Source organism: Bidens hawaiensis, unplaced genomic scaffold (genome assembly GCF_021521415.1).
Source record: "Bidens hawaiensis isolate Kalapana, Puna unplaced genomic scaffold, B.hawaiensis_p1.1 tig00012610_1, whole genome shotgun sequence".
NCBI lineage: Eukaryota > Viridiplantae > Streptophyta > Magnoliopsida > Asterales > Asteraceae > Bidens > Bidens hawaiensis.
Window position 1 is genome coordinate 590,472 of NW_027492036.1, and position 25,240 is coordinate 615,711.

The window sequence follows — 25,240 nt, forward strand, 5'->3', positions numbered from 1 at the left end:
TGGTGGGTAGTGGACGATGGTGGTGGTGGACAATGACGGTGGGTGGTAGTGGCTGACGGTGGGTTTTGGTAGTGCACGGTGGTTGTGGCCGACGGTGGGTGGTGGTGGTGGATAATGGTTGGTGGTGATTGGCGGTGATGGTGGTGGCACACGGTGGGTGGTGGTGGTGGTGGACATTGAGTGTTGATAGGATGTGAAGAAGTTGAACAATATCTTATTTTTGAAGACCATAAAAGCATTTCTCAGATCTTTTTCTTCTAAAAAACAAACAGTTTTCAGAAACTTATGTTTGCGTGCCCGCAGACGTAAGCCCCTTGCAGACCTTTTAAGCAAAAACAAACAGAACCTTATTCTCTGTTGGTTGTAATGTATTATATGTAGCATAATATGTTATTTTAGATTATTCTAAATGCTTAACGAAACATTATTTGTTTGGTGGGAAAATTCTCAAAATAGCCCCTTTTAGAGAGAGAATCCCCAAAATAGCCATTTTTTTCTCAAAATTATTTAAGATTTGGACTGTCAAGACATATTGGGAAAAGATAAAAATAAAGAGAGAGCAGTCCAAATTTTGAAGGAAACTGAGGTAGGAGACGAGATTTGGGGAAATAATGAAAGGTAAAGTCCAAATTTTTTGTAATCTTTGAGCAAAAGTTCAGATTTTTCCAAAACTTTTTTTTTCAAAAAAACTGTCTTGAGAGACTGTGTGTTTATGTTTCCTACTTTTCCTGTCCATATTTTCAAATTTTTGGAAAAATATAATTTTTATTATTATACCCCGAACCACCACCACCACCTTGAACCACCACCACCATCACCAACGCCGTCGGCCCCACCCCATCACCACCACCGTCACTACCACCTCCAGGCCACCCTACTCTAATAGGCCGTCACCGCCCATTTCCGGTCACTCATAAGGTGGCGGAGAGGTGGTTACAGCACATGCAACAAGCATTAGATAACACCGCCGACATTGATCGTGATTCAAAAACCAGAATGCTCAATTTCTTCAGGTAGAGTAGACCTCCTCTTATGTCATGTCATGGCTCTAGTGTTACTTTTGTTTTTTATTCAATATTATTTATTTATGGGGAAATTTCCTAAAATAGCCCCTTTTAGAAAGAAGATTCCCAAAATAGCTTTTTTTTCCTCAAAATAATTTAAGATTTGGATTGGGAAGACGCATTGGGAAATAATAAAAATAATGTGGGAGCAGTCCAAATTTTAAAGGAAAATAAGGTAGGATACGGGATTTGGGAAAATAATTGTCACACCCCGACCAATGAAGGCGGAAACGTCGAGGCGCGACATAATTGCTCATTGCACAATGACACTATAAAGTTAGAATATTTAAACAACTCATTTAAATCCATATCATCATAAATAACACAACAATTGTTAATACAAAATGTCAAATAGATAGATAAACAAATAACTTGTTCTTTTATTTTCTAATATCCTAAAGCCAAGATAATAAGTTTCTTCAAGTAATCCAATCAAGCTAACATCAAACCTGTAACATTGCATAAAATAGAGTTTGTCAACACGAAGGTTGGTGAGCAATTTTCATAGTTTTGGACAATAAGTATATAGTATGAAATCCACAACTAGTATATGAAAACAATAAATAATAGCAACAATTTAGATAAATGAAACCGTCAATAAGAATACATTGACGACAATAATGAAATCGTCAATAAGAATACATTGACGACACCTTTCTATATGGGGATACCATATATACTCGGAATTAACGTATGATCATACTTTGATGAGGCTACCCGCCTTAGCATTCAAGAGGCTACCCGCCTTAGCATTCAAGAATTTGCACATTATCATGTAAAGCATATAACACCAAATCGAGCATTTATTTAAGTAAACATATACAATACGTGTTGTGGTTTAAGACTCAAGTATAAATCATTTGAATTTGAATAAGTATGCAATGCCACCCCCAAAACGAAAGATGGAAAACGGGGGATGAAAAAGTACTCACATTAACAAGTAACTTGAAAGATAGTGTCGTGAATAATCGGAGAGATCGGTTTAACGAGCAAGACCTATATTAAACGGGTATTGTGTTAGTAGGTAGTCTTGGAAGGGTTTAAAATAAAATACATGACAAATAAAGTAAATAAATAAAGTTTAGGATTTAAAATGTAAATATTTGAAAAATTAAAAAAAACGAGTTTTGTAAAATAAGTTTACTCGAAACCGGGTCTCGGTATTCTATTCATTAGTTTTTTTCTTTTTTTTTACTCAACCTATGTTAAGTAAAAATGTGGGTTAAAATGCGATATTGCAAAACCATTGGTTATAAGAATACCAAAACGAGATTTAAACGAGTGTTCGGGTTTCTCGGTTCGAGACTTGATAATTGACCAAGCTCACAGTTAACTTCCCAAAATAATAAATGTTATGAGATAACTCAATAAAATCAAAATAGACTTAACCAAGTATGTAGTTCTATTGTGAAGAACCTTAACGTTCGTTAAGCGAGTATACGACCTTATCGGTTCGAACTTGTTATAAGATCAAGTTGGTTACCGACATGCCAAGTATGTTTAGAAATTAACTAAAATTGATTTAAAATATAATCTTGAAGAAAAATATGAGTTTTGGTGGCTAAAAACACACTTGTGTGTCTTAAGCGAGTGAACTCGGTTTAGTTCGGTTTTTGGTTCGGTCCTTGACTCGGAATAAGACCGAGGATGGTTACCACATACCCAATTACCATGGAACTTGTAAAATAACTTATAAATAATAATACTCAAGTTTTACATTCAAAAAGTTAACAATAAAGCTTTTAAACAAAAGTTCGGTTTTTTGGTTCGGTCCTTGACTCGGAATAAGACCGAGGATGGTTACCACATACCCAATTACCATGGAACTTGTAAAATAACTTATAAATAATCATACTCAAGTTTTACATTCAAAAAGTTAACAATAATGCTTTAAAACAAAAGTTCGGTTTTTGGTTCGGTTCTCAACTCGGGATGAAACCGAGGCTAGTCACCACATACCCAATACCATGGAACTTGAAAAATATGAAAAATAAACTAAAATATGTAGAATTTAAGCAAGTATAACAAGTTATATGGTTAGATTTGTTAAATATATAAACAAGGACTACAAAGTCCTCCATGTAACCTTGCCTTACTAGTCCGACATTTCAACCGGCCGAGACCGGAGAAATGAAAGACCGAAGGTAAACAAGGAGTGTATATTATATATATGTTGTAACATCAAGCTTTAAGTATTGAGAAGTTAGTTAAAATGAAATATTAGCTTATGAAGAACAACCTTAGAATTCAAGAATTTGAGAGATAAATGAAGAAATGAGCAAGCACAAATGAAGAAGATGGGTGTGTATATATAGGGTAAGTTGAATGGGTCTTTCATAAAGGGTGTTTCATGAAAATGGATTGGTTATAGACCCAAGAAAGCACAAACTAAAAATGGGTCCTTCAAGTTTCCATTTTGGTAGTTTTAGTCCCTGGAGTTCGTTTTGAGCGTTTTTGGGGAATTTTAAGAACCGAAAAGGGTGTTTTTTTTTATCCAACAACTATAAAACAAATATTTAACATACAATTCATCATTTTGATAATATCGAAAGGTTCGGGATACAAAACGGGTCGGGTTTACATTAAGAATACAAGTATAAAATAACCCGAAATTGACAAATGTCACAATAATGAAGGTAAAGTCCAAATTATTTTGTAATATTGGAGCAAAAGTCTAAATTTTTCTAAAACTTTTTCTTTCAAAAAACCGTCTTGAGAGACTGTTTTTTTATGTTTCCTACATTTCCCGTCCATATTTACAAATTCTTGGAAAAATATATTTTTTACAATTATACCCCTGAACCACCACCACCACCACCACCATCACCGACACCGTCGGCCCCACCCCATCACCACCAACGTCACTATCACCATAGCCGCCTCCACCGTCAATTTCCGTCGCCGGAGAAAACCACCACCACCATACCCATCAAAGTGGCTGACGAAAAATTTCCAAAACCACCACCATACCCGTCGCCGGAGAAAACCACCACCACCATACCCGTCAAAGCCGAGGATGTGGTGGTGGTGGCACCATACCTTTCTCCGGAGAAAACCACTATGCTTACAAGATGGACCATGGCTGCAAATCATATTTCATGTATTCATGTCCTATGAGGCTATGAAGAGACGCATTACAACAATGTATGTTTTGTACGCAAAAGCCGTTGACAACTATATATCATACCTGATCAAAAGTTTTGTAAGTCTTGAAAACTCAAACCAAACTAGAAAACTGTTGATTTATTTAATAATGTAAGAAGGAAAAGCTCTTAATTAATTTGATGAGTTTTGTTGAGAATTTGGTGTGATTTCCCACATGATCAAATGCGGGTAAAATTAGTCTCTCTGGTGGTTTTCTCCGGCAACGGGTATGGTGCCACCACCACCATTTCCTCGGCTTTGACGGGTATGGTGGTGGTGGTTTTCTCCGACGACGGGTACGGTGGTGGTTTTGGAAATTTTTCGTCAGCCACTTTGACGGGTATGGTGGTGGTGGTTTTTTCCGGCGACGGAAATTGACAGTGGAGGCGGCTATGGTGATAGTGACGGTGGTGGTGATGGGGTGGGGCCGACGGCGTCGGTGATGGTGGTGGTTCAGGGGTATAATTGTAAAAAAATATATTTTTTCAAGAATTTGAAAATATGGACGGGAAAGGTAGGAAACATAAAAAAACAGTCTCTCAAGACGGTTTTTGAAAGAAACAGTTTTGGAAAATTTTGGACTTTTGTTCCAAGATTACAAAATAATTTGGACTTTAACTTCATTATTTTCTCAAATCCCGTCTCCTACCTTACTTTCCTTCAAAATTTGGACTGCTCCCTCATTATTTTTATCTTTTCCCAATGCTTCTTGCCAATCCAAATCTTAAATTATTTTGAGGAAAAAAGGGCTGTTTTGGGAATCTTCTTTTTAAAATGGACTATTTTGGGAATTTTTCTTTTATTTATGGGTTTCTAGGCATACTGTATATTTTTTGGAGGCTGGAAATGATCTCAAAAATGAAACCCGAGGAACTCCACCTTGTTAGCATGGAGATGACAAACCAGCTGCAGTTTAATTTCACCTCTTCTTTTTTGGTTCAGGTGATTAAAACAGATTTGTTACCCAAAATGTTGAAACCCATCCACGGCGGCGGAGAGGTTTCCGGCGACGGTGGTGGTGTGATGGTGGTGGTGATTGGGTGGGGCCGACGGCGTCGGTGATGGTGGTGGTGGTTCAAGGTGGTGGTGGTGGTGGTTCGGGGGTATAATAGTGAAAATTATATTTTTCCAAGAATTTGAAAATATGGACGGGAAAGGTAAGAAACATAAAAAAACCAGTCTCTCAAGACGGTTTTTTTTTTTTTTTTAATTTTGGAAAAATCTGAACTTTTGCTCAATGATTACAAAAAATTTGGACTTTACCTTTCATTATTTCCCCAAATCTCGTCTCCTACCTCAGTTTCCTTCAAAATTTGGACTGCTCTCTCTTTATTTTTATCTTTTCCCAATATGTCTTGACAGTCCAAATCTTAAATAATTTTGAGAAAAAAAGGCTATTGTGGGGACTCTCTCTCTAAAAGAGACTATTTTAGGAATTTTCCCATTCTTTGATAGTTAAAAATCTCAACTAATGTTCTCTATCTTCATATGTCATAGCAGCTGTCTATAATTAGCAATGCTGTTCATTTTGATAGGTAATTCAATAATTAGCAATTTGTTCTCTTTTGCATTTATTCATAACCACTGAAAGATTTAATTCACTATGCTAACCTGGATCATTTGTTTCCATCAATGTTAGTTTTTTTATCTTCTGAAGGTCGCTCCTGTTGTTGAGCTCTAAGAATTGACCCCAGTTTTGTGAAAACGTACTTATGGAGGGATTAGAGAATATTGCTGATGCCGAGGTACTTTTTCTAATTAATTGATAAAACAAGTCTTGTGTACATAAATATAACAAAGCACACTATAGCTGCATTCTTTATACAATAATAATGCTTTATGATATTGATGCTAAATGACTCTTTTGCTCAGATAATAAGACTCACTCCAAGCACTGTCCTACATGCAACCACTGTGTGGAACAATTTGATCACCATCACTGCCCTGGATCTTAAATACTTTGTTTAACAAGAGATAAAGCAAAATAGCCATTATAGTCCAACGGACCCACCGGAAATATGTGCAGCAATTCCAGCCACGGAGGCAGATGCATGGAACTCGGGACCATTGGTGGCCTGTGCAGGGGCGGATGCGTAGTATATCCACGGGTAGCATCCGCTACCCCTCAACTTTCCGTCGATAGTGTAATTTTTTTTTTCAATTTGGGTCGGTTTTCGTATCTCGTTACCTCTATTTGTTTAAAGCCCAACCAATTTAAAAGTTCAAATCAAATAAAGCCCAAACAAAATTGATAGCACAAAGCAAATAAAAGCCATTAACCCTTTATTTTTCTTTTGTTTGAACGAGAAACATCAGAAAGAAATACGCAAGATCATCATTTTTTAAAAGTTCAAATCAAATAAAGCCTAAACAAAGTTTATGACCCGAAGAAAATAAAAACCATTAGCCATTTTTTCTTTTGTTTGAATGATAAACATCAAACGGAAACAGGCTCAACGGAATCATCATTTTGAGGTTGATGCTTTTAATACGATTTCGGATATGCAAAATTCAAGAACTTTCAAATAGGTTCAGTGAGGCCTCATCTGGTTTGTTAGAAAATATGTATGGTTTAAATCTATGAGATTCGTTTTCCAATTTTGACATATCTAAGATAGTGGCATTTTCGGAGATGTATCCGAATGATTTTAGTAATGAAAAGAGGATGTATTTTAGGTGATCGTATGACCTTTTATCACATTTTAAAGGAAGATGATAAATTTGCAAGATTGAGTGGAATGTGTGACATTGCTCGTGTAATGGTGGAAACCGGAAAGCACACCACTTTTCCTTTGGCTTATCGAATATTGAAACTAGAGTTGGTTTTACAGATTGCAACCCTACTGTTGATATGTTTTTCTAAAATGAAGCTAATCAATGCGGTTTTGCGCAAATAAATGAGTGACGAGTATTTAAACAATGCTTTAATTTGTGCGGTTGAAAGAAAAACATTAAAAAAATAAAAGAAGATGGTGTAATGGCTCAATTTCAAGCTTTCAAAAACCGAAGAGGAGAAATTTGCACTCATGTGTTTAATTAAATTTATTACCGTGTTCTACTTTGTTTCGTTTACATTGTATGAAATGGTAAAAAAAAATTTGAACGTTACCCCTAAGATTTATGTTTGGATCCGTCACTGGGCCTGTGCAAGAGTAATCATAAAAGGGAACTATCACAGACGAACGATATCATCTCTTAAGTGCATGTGTTTTTTTTATTATTATTTCTTATTTCAGTAGTCTTTTTTTTCTTCACATTTTTGCTGAAAATTGGAGAATACATATCACATTTAAGTTTAAATTGGTCTATTTGACACAATGTATTTTTCTGGTTAAAAGTTTAGTTTATTTGCGTATCTAGGTGCCTTGAATGATCATAATACATTACTGCAATCCATTAAGAAACTCTGGATGTCAAGTGGAAAGTGTCATGATACATGTAATTATTAAAGGCTACATAGATTGAAAATGTCAAGGCACTTCATATAAAACAATAGATAAGTTGAAGGTACCAACTGAATAACTTGGTTTTAAAGCAGCAGGTATGTAGATAGCGGATTGACTGTATCATTATTTGGAGGCTTTCTCATTCCCACGCAGTAGCATGCACCAATACTTTTAAACATGAAGCATGGGGAAAGAAGCAGGCCCAACAAGTCCGTTAAAGTAAGAGGGTGATTTTGATTCAAGTCTTGATTTCATAGCTTTTTATATATATCTTCCTTTTTACCAAAATAAATGGTAATTTATTAAGAGGTGTTTGGAATTCCTTATTTTACCTCCTTATAACTTTTTAATAAGTTTTAAGAGTGTAACTTATTAATTTTTCTCTCTCACACCAAAAACAATCCCAAACATTTTATTACCTTTTAAAAAGTTAATAAGTTATAAGTTGATGAAAATAACTACTTTCTAAACACCCCATAAATATAATACTTTTGAGATGAGATATATTATAATGAGGTGATGATGAAACCCATGATCTATAATGCAAGCCCATGTTTCACATGAACGAGACAACCACTTACAAAAAAAAACATATGGATCTATACGTAATCTTATTTTATTATTATTTCCCTCTTTTATAACATATTTATTTATTTTATTGCTTTTTTCCCTTTTCTTGCATATATTCATTCATGCTTTTAGATTGTAGTCTTGTAACTCTATCGCAACCGATGAATAAATTCGTACAAATTAAAGCCGATTGAATAAAGGTAGAAGATAAGTCCTAATTATATAATATATTATATAATTATATAACAATCCCAAACATTTTATTACCTTTTAAAAAGTTAATAAGTTATAAGTTGATGAAAATAACTACTTTCTAAACACCCCATAAATATAATACTTTTGAGATGAGATATATTATAATGAGGTGATGATGAAACCCATGATCTATAATGCAAGCCCATGTTTCACATGAACGAGACAACCACTTACAAAAAAAAACATATGGATCTATACGTAATCTTATTTTATTATTATTTCCCTCTTTTATAACATATTTATTTATTTTATTGCTTTTTTCCCTTTTCTTGCATATATTCATTCATGCTTTTAGATTGTAGTCTTGTAACTCTATCGCAACCGATGAATAAATTCGTACAAATTAAAGCCGATTGAATAAAGGTAGAAGATAAGTCCTAATTATATAATATATTATATAATTATATAACAATCCCAAACATTTTATTACCTTTTAAAAAGTTAATAAGTTATAAGTTGATGAAAATAACTACTTTCTAAACACCCCATAAATATAATACTTTTGAGATGAGATATATTATAATGAGGTGATGATGAAACCCATGATCTATAATGCAAGCCCATGTTTCACATGAACGAGACAACCACTTACAAAAAAAAACATATGGATCTATACGTAATCTTATTTTATTATTATTTCCCTCTTTTATAACATATTTATTTATTTTATTGCTTTTTTCCCTTTTCTTGCATATATTCATTCATGCTTTTAGATTGTAGTCTTGTAACTCTATCGCAACCGATGAATAAATTCGTACAAATTAAAGCCGATTGAATAAAGGTAGAAGATAAGTCCTAATTATATAATATATTGTTCCCGGTAGATGTAATGGTGAACCTGACCATTTAAACTCTCCAACTTTCAATCTTGGCCGTTCAAACTAGGAAAAAATCTTCTAGAAGGTGAAGTTATAGACTCCTCCCTTATTTTCTCCCCACGTCCCTCCAACTACATATGATTGTTGATTTCTCCTCACTGCAATTCACAATTGCCGGTTACTAACAGCAGAAACCCTAATTTATCAATCCCTCAAATCGGGTCTCCTCGTCCTTATCACCCACCGCCTCCTCTGGCTGAATCAACGACATCTTCAGCGGCCGGTGGTGACTCGTATCTTTCAGTCACCAGCCCTAGGGTTTGGGGTATCAATTATGCTAGGAAAAATACAAGAAAGGGGTTCTAAATCCACTGTAATAACCTATACCGTAACAAAAAATCCTTTAAAACGCAAGTTGGGAATGCCAACAGCAAGCATTTTGTATTATTTCATAAGGTAAGGAATTATAACACAATAAAAAACAACACTTTGTGGTTTGATTAATAAATTAATTTGTAATTTTCTTGATCATTACAGGTTGACTATCATGCTTGATGTTGTTACATATGCATCAACTATTAAGGTTCAATCTTTATTACTTATTGTGCGTTTAATATATGTGAAAAGAATATAAAAATTAATATTTTCTAATACATAATTAAACAGAATATAGTTTTGTGATAGTTTAAGTTTGGTGATAGATATCGGTCAACATAATGCATTCATCAGGTTGCAGTACGCATTTGTATCCTAGGGGTTTTGAGAATTAGCATCTTGGTAACAGCCAAATTCCTAATTACATCATATTTACATGTTTATGTCTAAACATCCTTTTGTCATAGGAGAATTTATGAGAGATGACATGTTCATCATATTAGGAGTCCAGGAAGTACTTAGTGCAACTGTAGATAAACATGAATTTGATTTTAAAGATGTTACAGTTTAACTTTCTAGAGCATGAGGTTCTTTCATTAAGAGCTAAAATCCCAATCCAGATAAGAATTAATGTAGAAAAAAGGAGTCATGAGAAAGAACTTGAAAATCAAAAAGCGAAAGGTTAGACAAAGTTTGACATTATTGATATATAAAACGCAGGTTTGAGGTTGTGAAGTTTAGTTAAATACAATTTATTTTTATATATTGACTAGCAAAAAACCAGACTACAAGGCATGAGCAGAAGCCAAAGCAACGGAGAATTCTTGAAGTCAAGTTTAGGGTGAAGCTGTTGCAGGTGCAAAACGAAAAAGAGAAGCAACTTGGCAAACATTACTAAAGGTATCTTAAACTTTCTGTAATTATGAGAATTAATAATAAATATTATTATGAGAATGGATAATATGATTATGTATTGACATAGGAAAAGACGTTGAGATTGACGAGGCATCTTTGTTTCTAAAAGACTTGGAAATGCTTAGGATTGCAGACCGCCAGACCCGGAACAACCGCTGCCAAGTTAGTGAGATGAGATAAGTCTTGAGAGTCGCAAGACGGTTTAGGCAGTTTAAGTTCGGGATGTGGTGGTAATTAATGATGTGGAGGATGGTGAAATCAAGTGAGTGCTTTTGTAATATTATAAATTATGGAGGTCAGGAAGAATTTTTGGCATGATGTTTGTTACATGCATGATGTGATAATGTTAAAATTCAAATGAGAGGTGATACATGATTACAACACCAAATTGACTTAAATATATATACTATAAGAGCTTCCAATCTTGATTTGTTCGGTTACCTTTTGCCTGATTTTAAACAAATAAGGTTTTTGCTTATAATATAAATATAAAATATTATTTTATTACAATTCCCGTCCACCGGACAGGTATACAACTAGTTGAAAGGGTTTGTGAGTTTTGTTAAAAAATTTATGAATTGCTGATATTGCTCTTCACTCAATCCCGGTATGGGGCTCTTCTCATTGACAACACCAGCGGCTTGAAACACAGCGGGGTCATGGGCGGTTCTGTCGGCGCTGTGCATCACCCTTTGCTGCACATCGTCTGCAACTAAAAGGTAGGCGGCGGCCATGTAGCTAGGGGTTTCAGTTTCGAGTATAGGATCTCAATATGGCTCCACTACCATAATAATTTTTGTTAATATAGCATCATATCAACTGTTTATTTTTCTGATAATTATTACAAAGAAAGGCAGAACCCTCTTTATAATCAAAGGATCAATCAAATAGAAAAAAGGAAAACAATAATATGGCAATAAATTAGGAGGAAATATAGTAAGCAATATGTGAGCTTTTGAATTAGGAAATTGTCGGTCTTTAGTTTTGTTAATATAAGTTTTATAAAGAATAAAGTGCCGTTTGCGTCATTATGGTTTGGCAAATAATGTGAATTTAATCCAAAAAGTTTATTTTTTGCATATGAACCCTTCACGTTTCTCAATTCTTGCCAATTACATCCAAATAACTAACCTCGTTAAATTTAATCGTTAAGTCAGGGGTAGACATGTCTTTTCACTATTTCTTTATTATATGAGTACAGTGCCAAAATCGTCCCTGGGATTTGGTCATATTTGCGAATTTCGTCCAAAAATATTTTTTTTCGCAAGTAGACCCTCTATTTTCCCAACCATTGCCAATTTCGTCCAAATTGTTAACTCGGTCTAAATTCAACGTTAACTTATGGGTGTTACTGTCCTTTTACATGTTTGCCTACATTATTGTTATTATGTGTTTGTTTGATGACATATATTAGGGATGAGCTCGGTATCGTACCGATACCGACCAGTACCACTACCGAAAATCCCGATCCCGAAAATTGCAAATGTTTGGTACTGGTACTGGTACCGGTACCAAAATGTTCGGTTCGGTACCGGTACCGGTATTTGATGTAAAATTCGGGAAATATAGGTACCGTACCGGTCCAGAAAACTCAAAACCTTGGTACCGACAATACCAAATCGGTACCGATTTCGGTAGTACCAATCGGTACCGGCACCGATTTTGCTCATCCCTAACATACATAACATTTCACGATTCCTATGTTTGAATCCAATATATTATCCGTATGTTTATTCTTCTTTATTTTTAGTCATATAAGGTGTTTAGCTCAGCGTAATAATAATAACAATGTAAACAAATATGTAAAAGGACAGTACACCCCTGAGTTAACGTTAAATTTAGACCGAGGTAACAAATTTGGCGAAATTGGCAACAGTGTGGGATACATCGAGGGTCTAATTGCGAAAAAAATATTTTTGGACGAAATTAGCAAATGTGACCAAACTTCAAGGACAATTTTGGCACTGTACTCATGTAATAAAGAAAGAGTGAAAAGACATGTCTACCCCTGAATTAACGATTTAATTTAACAGTGTTAGTGATTTGGATGTAATTGGCAATAATTGGAAATGTGGAAAGTCCATATGCAAAAAATAATTTTTTTGGACTAAATTCGCATTATTTGCCAAACTAAAAGAACGAAAATGACACTTTATTCTTTCATAAATTTTTAAGATGCACGATATGAATGGTTATATCATTAATTTGTTTATATCTATAATAATAATAATAGACTTAAAAGCTTGAAGTCCCGCTTGTAAAAAGAAAGAAAAAAGCACGTGGACACTTGGCAGTCCCCACCAAACACTTAAACTTGAATCTAGCTGGGTGTTTGCGGGCCATTAAGTTTCACATATCAGACTTCGCATAATAATTATTAATTAAACAATTAATACCATATTAATATATATTTTACCCTTTCCTTTCACTTTGCCAAGGATACCAAACTGGTTTACTGTATATGCGTGGGTGCCATGCCATATAAATAAAACTTAACTTTCATTTTTAATCTAAAAGTGAACATGCTAATTAAGATATATATATATATATATATAGCAATATCAATTTAATTCTAATTCTATTGATCATCTCGATCTATCTATTAAATAGTTGCAAGAAATCTCATAATTTAAGATGAGATATAGCCACCAATGAGAAATATACATGCATTCTTTATACATTCTCTATGTATGAAAACGCACCAAAGCTATTGCCGAAAACATACATGCATATAACAAAAAAATGTATTGTGGTGCCGGAAAAAGGAAAATTATGTAAATATATTCTTAAACAACTCGTCTCTCCTTTTCCTTTTCTTTTTCCTTTGGTGTGGTGCATATATATATACTTAAAACCAAAATTACTCGTAGAGAGAGAGAGAAGACATGGGTGGTCTATGTTCTTCAATCACCATATTCTTCCTCTTCTTCTTCTTCTCTCTCCCGTTTATTTGTGTTTGCTTGGCAACTACTTATTCTAATTTCATGGAAGCACCGGAGTATCGCAACGGCGTTGAATGCTCAAACAATAACAATACCATCCACGTGGCAATGACACTCGACTCTGAATACCTTCGCGGCTCTATCGCTGCCATAAACTCTGTCCTCCGACACGCCTCCTGTCCACAAAACCTATTCTTCCACCTCATCATCCCATCTCATCCTCATCCTCATTCTCATCCTCACGGGGTTGTTCGCAACACCTTCCCGTATCTCGCCTTCAAAGCCTACCTATTTAGCACCTCGGTCGTTCAAAACCTCATCTCATCCTCTATCAGGGCCGCCCTCGAGAACCCCTTGAACTACGCCCGCAACTATCTGGGCGAGATCCTCCCCCCGGATGTCCAGCGTGTCATCTACCTCGACTCCGACGTCGTTTTGGTCGATCACATCAACAAGCTATGGACGATCCCTTTACACGGCAACCGCGTCATCGGAGCCCCGGAGTACTGCCACGCAAACTTCACCAAATACTTCACGGCCGCGTTCTGGTCCGACCCGTTACTGTCTCGGGTATTCTCGTCCAAAACCCCGTGCTACTTCAACACGGGCGTGATGGTGATGGACATGGCGAAATGGAGGGCCGGAAGGTACCGCCAGCGAATCGAGAAGTGGATGGAGTTGCAGAAGAAGCGGAAGAGGATTTACGAGCTGGGGTCGTTGCCGCCGTTTCTGCTGGTGTTCGCGGGTGACATCGAGCCCATTGAGCACCGGTGGAACCAGCACGGGCTCGGCGGAGACAATGTGAGAGGAAGCTGCCGGGGGCTGCACCCGGGTCCGGTGAGCCTGTTGCATTGGAGTGGGAAAGGGAAGCCGTGGGTGAGACTGGATCAAAGGAGGCCTTGTCCCTTGGATTATCTATGGCAACCCTACGATCTTCAACACCAACACCATTCCTTCGATTGACTTGACTCTATGACTATTATTATTATTGTAATTATATTTTTTAATTTTAATTGTACGTGTACAGAAATACATACATATTTCATATAACCAAGAGTATTGTAATTTTTTTTTATTCTTTTGGAGTTATTATTCTTAAAATGGAAGAAATATAAAGATTTATATTAAGGGTATTTTTCATTTATGATGTATATCACGTTTATTAACGATTAAGTATATCCTACATGTGTTTGGGGAAAAAAAAAAAAACTTACCGTGTGAGTTGTGGCCATGGAAGTTGCACCATTTTTATATTTTGATTCAACTCCCCAACATAACTATTACTAGTGAGTTTTGACTTTTGAGTCTTAAGCTTCAAGCAACTGACTCCAGCCATTGATGTTGTTTTATATTTATATACTAATTTTAAGGCTCATGTATTACACGGGTAATTGATAAAAATTTTAAACTCTAGCCATTAAGTGAAATTCAGTTAACAAAATGATCATATATTGTTAATACAATTTATAATGTATATTAAAATTGTAAAAATTACATAACTAAGGTACACAAATATGTTACAAATAAGTAAAAAAAAACTTCCTTATACACTAACTTGTTGTTGTATTGATCGGTATACATTATTTATCAAAAATCAAAATCTTTAGTCTATGTCTTCTTGTAACTCTTTATAAGGTAACATATATGTTTGCTTGATGTAGCCACGCATAATTTTCCGTGTGACAAATAAAGTTCTTTCAAGTACATACCAACCCTAAATAATGATAAATATATCTATGAAACTAACAAAACAAATATATTCGTAAACATAAAATGTCATACCTTTTAAACAATTAATATGGTGTTATTTGAGATCATTTGTTCATATTTATCCAAATAAAAACAATTTGTAGTTTATTACCATACAAATTCAAATTCTTCGATAGTGATGCGCCTTTATTTTCTTTAATTTGCAATTACCTGTGGCTTGAAATTTTATACTAACAGGCCTGCAACTTCAATGTTGAAATTTTCTTATTTTCTTATTTCACCATTAATGTTAATGAATAAATCGGTAAGGATTTACCTTTAATAAAATTTTTAACTTGAATTCATATATTGAAATGACTTAAAGATCATGAACCATATATTAAAATTGGTGAAAAAAAGATTAGGAAAACTATAAGATTGACAACAAGTAGAGTAATCTTTTATTAGAATAGGTAGATGTATAATATACGCCAAAAACAATTGTTTTCTATTCTATACAAATAATAGATATATACAGTAAGTATAAATTTACAAAAAAAGATAACGTCATATTTGTTTTGTATAAGTTACTTGTTTTCTCATTTCTTAACCAAGTTAATAAACATTCACTCCATGATCAAACTATTATTAACCTTCCTTATAATCAAATTTAATTTTTAATTTGTGAAAATAGGTCAAAGTTTTTTAGCATGTCAATGTAAGATTATATCTAAGAAAATCATATTAAATGATGAGAGTTGAATTATAAAATACTATACATGCATTATGTATTAAAAGTACTTAACCTAAAAAGATGTATATTCAAATATCAAGAAAAGATCTCAGACCATGTGGCATAGGTGTCACATATTGGTTTTAAAACGGTTTTATTATAAAAGTAGTCAACTAGTTGTAAATATAAATTGTATTTCTTTTATTACTTAAATGTGTAAGTTTTATCTTGGAAATCAATTTCTGCCTCAAGCTGTTCGATTCAAATTTTATATTATCTATGTACTCAACGTATTCATACATTTGTGATTCAAACTTAATTTGCTAGATGATTTAAGTAAAGCTTTATAATTTAGCCTTTATATCATTCAACATACTAAAACAATCAACTTTTTCTACATAAAAAATACAATACGTTTTTGATACATAATCTACATAATAAATGAAGGGTTCGTATTTGATACGATTATATAAAAGCAAGTGGGCTAACAAAAACCCATCTTAAAACAGATATAGCCTTTGGTTGTTCAAAGTTACGACCTTTAGGCCTATATTTCATCATATTCTTGAATTTTCCTACCTTTAATGATTTTGATTATATAGCAGTGTATGAATAGTGTAACTTATCAATTCACGTGTTTATTTAGTCAAATGTTTAGGTTTAGGATATAAATTTTATATTTCTAGAACTAGAATTTGGTAATAACTATCAAAATTAAAACTTATATATGAATGCAATAACTTTATTTACAAAAAATTTAGTGATTTTCGTTTACAAACATTCCTCTTATTTATTTATTTATATATGTGTTCACTTTGCGTAATGAAATCAACACATTGTAAGAATGCATGTTAGATAAATAACTTTTTACCATTCAATGATGCATAGATATGTTAGATTAAAATTAAAATAAATAGAGTTAGAATTCACTAATTAAAAAGTTGGCTTAAGCCAAAAGAAAGAATGTCAACCGTTTAAAGAATCCCCAAAGGAAGAGTTTGATCATCACATGATGCCAATGACAGACATTTGGGATTCCATGGAATCACATTCCAATGGTCGTAGATTGCTTTCAAGGCAAGGAAGATACTTCGAATGTTACAACTTACAAGCATGGTATTAATTGGAATCTAAGGATTGGACAGGTGATCAGGTTGGGATACTTTGTTTATATTTTGAAGAGTATGAGAAAATGAAAAATTAAAAACTAAATTTACAATTTATGCATTCACATACATTATTTATTTCTTGAAGAGGATGACTTTAACAGGTGGAGACAGTAAGTTTTCCTAGTTATAGGTTTTCTTATCGGTGGGTGGTTGGGTCAGGTCATCACCTTTTGTTCTAGCGGAAGGGTGGTCTATTTGCCAGAGCGATCCTGAATGTCAGACCTTTGCTGTTCGTAAAAAAAATGATCTGTATGTTTGTCCATCATGAAACTACAACCATCAATCACTTAATAAGAAAACACTATTATTGCACATCTTGATACTGCTAAGCTACCATTCTATTGATGACTGGATCTAGATAGAAAAGTCTCCTTTTAGATAGTCATTAACATATCCATGGTCTCAGTTTTTAATAGTTATTATATCCGAGACTAGTCTCATTTTAAGGTTTTGAGTTCCTTTGAAATTCTACTTCAATTTAACCATTCTTCAATATTAGAAAATATATAATCTCTGTGACAATGTATTCTTTGATCAATAGCATATTGGCGCAATCAAATAATTAGCACGTTTGCATTATGATATTGGTTGTTTAATGTATGTCATGATAAGTATGCTTACTACCAATCCTAACCCTGACAAGTAAGTATATTCAAAATACTTGAGGAGAAGCACGGCCTATGGTTCGACGTTTTCCTTCGATCATAGAAGGTGCAATTATTAGCTTCAGAGAAATTAACTTACATAACTAATTCCAGTATTTAATATGGGTTCATGTCGTTAGTTACTGTTGTCAAAGAGGCTGAGTGGTTAAGGAACTTGGTCTTTGAGATTCTATTATTGTATATCCTGACATTGTCTACTATTGCTTCATTCTAGTAGCTTTAATTATGTGAAAAATGAACTTTGTTTTGGGACTTGTACTTGATGTTATTTATATTTTATATGCTATGAATAATGAATATATCTTTTGAGATTTATGCCATTATGAACTTAAATATTCGAAAAATTTTATGGTATTGATATATATGTATCATATTTTAAATTTTTAATTCAATTAATGTAGTTAGTTGTCAAGAACATAATTACAAAATTTATATATATAGTCAACAGTTCAATATTAGGAGTCAAAACTCAAAAGATCAAACTCAGAAATGAAGCTAGCTATTACAAAAAATATTCTTCTTTAAAAAGCAAAATTAATTCATACAACTGCCATGGAAAAACAAATGAGACAACAATATCACCCGAATTATATATATATTGATTTATTAAAATAAAAATATTTTTTACAAGTCAAGTTTCTTTACTCGTTTTTGCATGCAAATAAAAAAAAAAGTCGAAATCTTTACTTTTTTGGCTACGTTACATACAATATGGTAGACACATATATATGTATGTATGGATCTTAACCACCTAAATTTCTACGTATCCTGGACACATCTTGACCATTAATCTGAAATGCCTTTTTCAAGATATCATCAGGAATATTGGGTTTTGTAGTGAATGTAGCGGCCGATGCAAGTTGTGCACCCGGGTTTTGGCTGGTAAGCCCTGAAATCGCTAAAGCCGGAGCCTTTGAGTCAAGATTGTACAGAAAGTGTATCAAACCTTTCGGGAAAACAAACGCGTCACCCTCACGCAGCTGTTGTGTGAAAAGACGATTTGAGGTGTCAACAAATCCCACCAAAAGCGAGCCCTTAATAAGAATGGTTACTTCAGACGCCCGAGGGTGTGTGTGAGGTGGCACGAGCCCGTTTCCAGCTATATCGACCCGAGCCATGGTTAACCCAAGGGTGTTCATTCCAGGGAGGTTTTGAATGTTTGTAAGCGTGACATTGAAGCCCAAGGGGTTTGAGGCGGTATTGCCGGGCTTGGATAACGCGGTGGTGGTAAAATGAGAAGGTGAAGCATCTGCGGGGTTTATGCAAGGAGCCCCGTTCACGAAAAAGGGTGGTTGTGAACCCTTTGTTTGTGCTATGCAGTAGTCTTGAAGCTGGTCGGGGTGGTCAGATTTGACCCGTAGAATCATAAAGATGAGGAAGGAACAGAAGAAGAATAAAGAGTATGTTGACATGATATATAGAATCTATTGAGAAAATTAGCAAGGGGTTGAGGGGAATATATATGTGTATCTAAATCTGGAAGTGGAGATTCAGTAACTTAGGAGCATTAGTTATATGAGTACGAGGAAAGGAAACATACAAGGCAAGATATAATATTATAGAGAGAGGGTTTGATTTAAATTTCTTACCTAAAACATAATGAAAAACATTATGGTGTTTCATAATTTAACTTTGAAGTCAAAACATAAGTTCAATGTAGGCCCATAAGGTACCTTATTGGTTTATACATGGAGCCACAGCCCACATGCAGCATGTAGGGCCGCCCTAGGATATATTATTATAATTAAGATTTAAGAGCGTCTTAAAAAGCATTTCCAACCCATCCTTTAAAATTATGTGAGAAGAGTTTGTAAATTATAGGATGAGGTTATAAGTGTAAATTATAGGGCGGAGAGAGAAAATGTAGTGATTTTTTGTAATTTTGGGGAAAAGATAGTGATTTTTTTTAAATTATAGGGTGGAGAGAGAAAACTGATAAAGGTATAAAAAAAGTATTATTTAATTGAACAGGAGAGAGAAATATAGTGTAATTATAGAGACGAGGATGATAACGGGGTGGGAATGCTCTAAGGTCTTCTTTAATTTGGCTAATGAAAAAACTAGCTTGAAAGTTGAAATTTACTCATTTACAAACTGATCAGTCAACTTGACTCAGATCATAATATATATTATTTACATACCATGATACCAAGTTGAGCTTGGCTTGGCTCGAACATGAGAAGACCTTTATTTGGCTCAGTTCGACCTCGTACGTGAACAGGCCTATATGTGATGTAGTGTTCAAGTAACGTCGTTGTTAAGTTGGTATATTTAAAATAACTAATTAATATTAATAATGATACATTAAAGAAAAAGGGTGATTTTCTAAAGAAAGCCTTGGTTGAATTATTGATATATCTATCTATCCATGGAAAAGAGATCTGTCACGTGTCGTTGGGCCAGGCCCGCACACCCGATAAATTGATGGGATCTGATCTATCTGACATTAATTTAGACAATTTGCAAAGAGAAACAACTTTAGTGGTGTTTAGCTATATATTATCTATCTTTGTTTTATTCACTTTTATTATGTATGTGTAAATTGTGGTTTGGTTGAATCCTTTTCAGGTAACACCAATGATTGACACACCCAAGTGTTTGCTAAAGTTAAAATGCCTTTTTACCACTTTGTGTTTTTGGTAGTAAAAAGATGAAAGAAGCTAGCATTGGATGATGTGTGCATCTCCCATCCATCCTATATATGTTTGGTTTGCTTACCTTTGAGAAAGAAAAAGGACAACAACCACTTCACATTTCTTCACAAAACCTAAAATAACTAACTAGTGATGGCTGGATAAATATGAATGAAAATTGGGAACACTCCACATGCACCTATCTATTTATGTATCTTGTTTCATTCAACCAAACCCTTGTTCTTGTCTTCTTCACATAATATAATATATATAGTTTATTTTCTTAAGTTCCTGTTTTACCACTGCTTCTTTCTTGTCTTCTCTCTCTCTCTCTCTCTCTCTGGTGCTTATCTATCTCAAAGAAAGGAAAGGATATCACTTAATCAATGGTGGAAACACAAAACAAGGTACAAACTCACTTAGCTTATGGATTGATTCTTGTTATCCAATTAATGAACTAGTGCATATATATATCTTGAGTAACGTAGATGGGTGGAGGAGAATCACTTCAAGTGTCTGTGTCTTTTGGAAAGTACGAGAATGATGCGGCACTCTCATGGGAGAAATGGTCAACGTTTTCTTCCCCAAACAAGTACTTGGAGGAAGTGGGAAAGTGCTCCACACCCGGATCTGTGGCCCAGAAGAAGGCCTTTTTTGAAGCTCATTACAAGAAAATTGCAGCCATGAAATTGGCACAGGAGCAGGAGGATCAACAAAATCAGATCAACAAGGATGATGATGAACAACCACCACCCACTCATGATGGATCTGCAAGATTAATTGAACAAGAACCAGTAGTTAATAATGATAAAGAAGATGACTCTTTGCCATCTGAATCCCCAATAATAATACCATTCAACAGCAGTGCTGCTGCTGACAAGCTTGAAGAAGCTGCTTTAGTCAATGTTGAGAGTATGAAACTGGTACAACAGCATTTCCAAGTAGATTTACACGCTCCACAAACTATTATTATGCAACACAAACCTCAAAAGGTGACTAGTTTCATCCAAGGAATAATCAGCAGGTAACCTTGTATTCCTTTACTAATCTGTTGGTTTTCAGATTAATCCAAAAAAAGAGGAAAAGAATGCTATAGGAATGAAGAAGAAGAAGAAGAAATCAGCATCAAACAAACAAACCAATAAAACCCCGGAAACACCAGCCACAAGATTATCAAAACCAAAACCGAAACCGAAAGACACTTCAGCATCCTCATTAAAGAAGGCAAGTGCGCCATCATCATCAAAGAACAAGAATCAATCTTTATCAGAAACCAGACGTGTCTCTCCGATTTTATCGATGAGTATGAACTCTGATACGGCTTCTTCGGTTGCTTCGTCAAGAAGGCGGTCTTTGTTCATGGAGCAAATGGGAGATAAGGATATTGTTAAGCGAGCCTTTAAGACATTTCAGAACAGAGTTAACCAATTACCATCATCTGATAATAATTATGGACCCAAACAGGTAGTTTTAACTGTCATTTACTATCTGCTTTACACACTAGCAATTTATTCATTGTGTTCTTGTTTTCGTAGCTACCAACAAAGAGATCCGAGCAAAAAACTTGGAAAGAAAACGAAAGGTAATCGATAATTTTTTCACTTTTCTTATGAGCATATTAATTGTTGTATAAAGTTTGCAAATGAACTAATGTAGATCAAGGAAAGCAGCAGCAGCAGAGAAAATGAGTCCTGCAAGAGGTCAATCAGGACCAACATGGAAATCTGTATCGTCTGGGTAAGAACTAAGAAACTGTTTTTTGTGTTTTAACTGATCTATTATGCTTATTTATTCTTTACATCCATTAACATATATATATATTCTGGGACAGGTCACTTAAAGGCGTTGGAGTGGATGAAAGACGCCTAAAGGCTGGACCGACCTCAGTAGCTTTGAAAAGTCAAGAAAGATCCGAAAGACGAAAAGAGGTACAATATCGTCACCATATATATAAAGCATGGAACACACTAAAAAATTCTTCACTTTGATACAACAGTTCTTCAAGAACTTGGAGGAAAAGTCAAACGCTAGAGTGGCAGAAAGAAGTCAACTTAGTTTAAAATCCAAGGTAGGATTCCAATTGCCAATTATGAATTATATATAAATAATCTTTTAGTTTGATAATCCATCTGACTGCTCATAGGAAGTAATAGACACTGAGATGAACACGGTTAGGCAGAAAGCAAAGCCAAAGCCGAAGGCGCAAGGGGTGTTGAAAAGTACTTGAGATAAGGTGATAACTCATCTTTCTAGTTGTATAAGATAAAATTGGTCGACTGATTCGTGTATTTGTAATTTATGAAGTAGAAGAGCCTCAAAAGTGGAAATGGGAGATACATGAGAGACAGATTTAGGGTTCACAAAATGCATCTGAAGGATTGATTATGGGTCAATTTGTATTTTGGTTTATGAACAACTTAATTGTTTAGATGAATGTATGTATGATATTGCTAGCTCTATTCTATTTTCAGAAAACAAGAATCCACTAGTAAGTAGTAAGTATAATAACTTCACTTTTCTTTCTGTAGCAAAAGTTTTAGTTTGGAAAATAAATAAATAGACATTTTATTTTATTACTTGATAATACTCCTATAGTCAAGCCTGCCTTTATGTGGTCATTTTTTTGTAGCACAAAGTGATCATTCCATGTTTTTAAGATCGCATTTCAGTTGAAACTTGTTATGTCTTCAGTCTTCTTGTATTTTCCCTTTATATTGGTTGCTACGTTTTGGGATTTTCTGGCTTTTGGACTTGGTGAGTAGATGTTGATTCCGAAAAAGGTTCATACGTATTTGAAACTAGCCAAATAGGAGAGCGGAACAAGAATAAATATAGGGAGAAAAGGATCCATATATTTCATTGGTGTAAGTGTATTTTAATGAGATACAACGGGGGTGTATACGAAAGCTAATTAGTAAACTCTAACAACATTCAAACATGATAAGCGCATGTATAATAATTGATGATAACCACAATTGATATATGTATAGCACTCTTCCTTGGTTGTCAACTTAATGCGTCTGGATATGCTGCCTCATTTTAAACATTGTTAGGAAAACCTAGCTGGATTAGACCATAGGTAAGGGATTAAGAGCGCGTTGCTTATTATCTCCCCCTAATAGTTCTGGATTAGATATGTTAACTCGTTAAAAACCTTACTAAGAAAAGTCAATAGTAGAAAACTAGTGTGTAAATTGTATACTACCCTGCTATTGTTGACTTAGACTTGGAAGTTGATTGTCGTCGTCCAACGCTTGAACCCATATTTCATCGGAAACAGAGGGGAATACAGAAGTTGAAGATTTGTTGGTATATTTGCATCTAATTTAGACTACTAACATTTAATTGATAATATTATAATTTGGGTCTGAATGGGACCATTCAGAGATAAAGAGTCAGATACATGGATGTGTTTGGTTTGTTAAAATAGAGCCTCTTAATCTTCATTCAGCTTCAAACTCTCGCTGAATCATTCAGCAGACATATTTACCCTTCTGGCCTTCTCCACCTTCGCCATATCACTTCTTCTCCACTAATCTTCATCACCGCTCTTCACCTCGCATCGTCGATCAACACCACCGCCGGACCTGAACACCATGTCGATCAACACATCCTCGTCGTCGACCAACATGCCGCCGCTGTCGCTATCCAGGTTCAAATCTTTATTTCGGATTCAATCGATTATCCCATTCTCAATCGATTTCTGATTTCTATTTATTTGATTTCTGTTCAATCAGGCACGTCACACTGATTTCATTCTAAGTTGTTTTTGGTTTCTTTGATTTTGGAAGTTCACTATATCTAATAATTTGATTTCTTCTCTTATTTGTATTGACAAATGCTTTCTTTGTGGTAATTGAAACTCTCTAACAACTAGTTGTTAATTAGCTTGCTTGATTTGTAAACGTTGTTTATGGCTAATTCTTTATTTTTATAATGTTTGGTAATTGTATAGTAGCAAAATACATTATCTTGATGCATAAACAAACATGATTAATTATAATCAATCAAGGATTAGGTTAGTTTAGGGGGAAATGAATATCAAGTAATTGATTTTTTTTATGAAAGATTTATTGTGCACTCATGTTGTTTGATAAAAATGTCTCAATTAAAGTATTGACAGATATATTAGTGTTTTGGCATCTCTTAGCCCCATTGTATTGGATGTTTCTAAACTATTATACACTTATGAGTTTAGTCGAAACCAAGAATATGAGGTTGTTTATGTCATTGAGCCAAAGTGGGGAGAACTCTAAACATGGTTTTCGCAGCTTTTAATTCAGATTTTTATCAGACTTTGAAATATCATATAAAATCAACCGGTTGTCCGTTTGAGGAGTTCTTTTATGAACGGAAAGCCCTACTGTAACGCCCGTTAATTTCAGTTCAATGATTTGGAACATGTAAAGTATGTACATCTCTCGGGGTTTATCTAGCCTTTCTCGGAGACCTTCTCGTCATTCCGATACATTAAATTCATTAAACTTTTCTTTCAAGTTGCTATATCCTTCAAATTGGAGGGGCTAGAGTGTAACATTTTATATTATATCATAAAACTAAAACCCTAGCCCCCCCTTCCAGCCGATCGGACCCCATAGCAGCCCCAAGAGCTTTGTTTTTCTTTTTTGCAGCCAAAGTTAAGGTGTAAGACTCTAATTGAAGGTTAGCCCTACATCCCTACTAGTCTTTTACCCCTTAATTCATCCTTATACCTCGTGTATTGATCGATAAACAGCTTGTTTTAGGCTTACCGGGTGGCTGCCCAATTGAGCAGTTTCGGGGCTGTTTTGACTAAGGTTTTTACTCCACAATCTTCCTAGGT

General features: G+C 34.6%; 3 pseudogenes; 2 read left to right on the forward strand and 1 right to left on the reverse strand.

The window, feature by feature from the left end:
* The first annotated feature begins 3,794 nt into the window (after window positions 1-3,794).
* Window positions 3,795-14,492, forward strand: LOC143541537 (putative galacturonosyltransferase-like 9 pseudogene; annotated as a pseudogene).
* A 4,010-nt stretch (window positions 14,493-18,502) lies between these two features.
* LOC143541523 (germin-like protein subfamily 1 member 1 pseudogene) lies at window positions 18,503-19,197 on the reverse strand (annotated as a pseudogene).
* Window positions 19,198-20,906: 1,709 nt separating this feature from the next.
* LOC143541538 (uncharacterized) lies at window positions 20,907-22,684 on the forward strand (annotated as a pseudogene).
* Window positions 22,685-25,240: the final 2,556 nt, after the last annotated feature.